We start from the raw sequence: 2,242 nt of genomic DNA, 5'->3' as shown, positions 1-2,242 counted from the left end.
CTCGCGTTTGAATCATCATTGGCAAATTATTTAAATATAAAAAACTTCCCTACCGGCTGTGAGTCAGAAGCACCAGACTGTCCTTGCAAAGTTTGAACTGCCCAACTTTATAGAAACAGCCATTGTGCAACAGACACATTGCAGGCTACTGGTTCAGGAAACAGTCCATATCCTCCATAAAATGAGCAGCACACGTCAGAATATTTGGGTTGAACTGTCCTGGAACAGTGTTGAAATACAACTTAACCACTGATTTCTAGTCATGTCCTCTTTTGGAAGGCCAAACAAAGTTTCACTTCAACTAAACAAACAGTGACTCCACAACATGGCAGCTGCGGCAACAGAGAGATTAACGCCTTCTTTCTTTGCGTGAACATTTGGGCGGCGTTATGTAAATCTTCCCACATAGTGACGTAGAGATGTGTGGGTGTTTCAGGGGGCGTGGACGAGTCTCAACTTTTATAAAGAATATCTCTTTGGATTTAAGACTTTAGTCTTTGCAACTTTACAGATCTTCTTCATGCACCAAGAGCTTGTAACACTCTAAAGAGAAAGGAAAAATTGAGATCGCATCATATGACCCCTTTAACAAACTTTCAAGACTTCAAAACATTCAAGTTTATAACTGACCAACCTCTAAAAACAAATTTATAACTGTCTTTGTAAAGAAAAATGCTGCTGTGAAGCTGTACAAACACTTCCAGTGTGAATACTCTGGCGCATCTGCACCTGCAGTCCTAGAGAAATAGTGTGAAGAATGAATAGACTAATTAGCTGTGTTAATGTGGACCCTCTTGAAATCAAACTATAGCACAGTTGAAATGAAGTCACATGTAGCCAGTGAAATGTCCATGTCATCAAAGTCCCTTCTAGGCAAGTTCATGTGAATCAGTCCATGAAATGCCTCTCAGATAGGCAGCTCAGCTTCTTTATCAATGAACAGGGAAACACCACTCCACAAAGGTTATCACCAAGTCTCTGACTATACATCGTCATTAAAATCACCAATAAATCTGACAATGAATCATGTCTCAATGATTCATGTCTCATAAACTCTCTCCTTAATGCACGTCACAGAGTACCGACTGCCTCCACAGCAACTGGAGCCTCCAACAACAGCCAAAGCAACTTAATCCATCAGCAACTGGCTCATAACTTAGAAGGTGGGACCTATCGGCCACTCTGTGTGCTGCAATTCCTCCCATCACAGTGTTAACAAAAATGCAACTTATTGCTAGATAATGACTTTCATACCCTTTAGCACATTTTCCAAGTGCCTAGTGACAAGCAATGCTTTATGTATATATAGAGAGATTTTGTCAAACAACATCTGTATCATTAATCAGAATTTAACAGAGTATTTCGGTTACTATTTTAAACTGTCTGACGTCAACAGAATATATGAATGGTTTATGCAATGTGGCTGTATTAAATCCATTATGTGAGCACAGAGAGTAGCAGATAAGTAACAATAAAATGCTGGCACTAGGTTGAATGCAATGCAGGTAATGAATATGCTAAATGGCATATAACATCATCTAGAGATATTTAGCGACTCAAACAGCTTTAGCTACTCACTGAAAATAGCTACTTCACATGATTCCACAGTACTTAGAAATCAAACTGTGCTTAAGCAAAGATGTGTTTCCCATAACACCAGAGAGTATTAAGCATATTGACGATTACCAAACGACTGCAACAGTATGTTTCCAATAACAAACAGAAGCTTGTTCAACATTATATTTGCTAAAACACAGCTAGTGAGAACAATGAGAATGTTCCCAATGATAAACATAAAATCCTGGTAAACAGTAGGCTCCAAATAGTGACTTAAAGGGATAGCTCACCCAAAAATGAAAATTTGATGTTTATCTGCTTACCCCCAGGGCATCCAAGATGTAGGTGAATTTGTTTCTTCAGTAGAACACAAATTATGATTTTTAGCTTCAGGCATTGCAGTCTCTCACCAGTACAGTGCTTGGCAATGGTCACAGAATCTATGAGAGAAAAAAAACATTCACAGAAAAATCCAAATTAAACCCTGCGGTGCTTTATGGCGGATCACAGACTTATAAGTGCATTACCACCACCTATCTCTCAAGTGGATCATTGACACTCCTGATTGAGATTGTAGATAGAGTGTTAATGGTCCATTAATGGTCCAACTGACTCTGCGTTTGTATGTTATAAGTGATTAATCTGTTTTAGAGAGTATGTGTGTCTGAACTCAAGGCTGACTAAG

This window comes from Cyprinus carpio, chromosome B22 (assembly GCF_018340385.1).
Source record: "Cyprinus carpio isolate SPL01 chromosome B22, ASM1834038v1, whole genome shotgun sequence".
In the NCBI taxonomy this organism is placed as follows: domain Eukaryota; kingdom Metazoa; phylum Chordata; class Actinopteri; order Cypriniformes; family Cyprinidae; genus Cyprinus; species Cyprinus carpio.
This window is presented reverse-complemented; position numbering follows the sequence as displayed.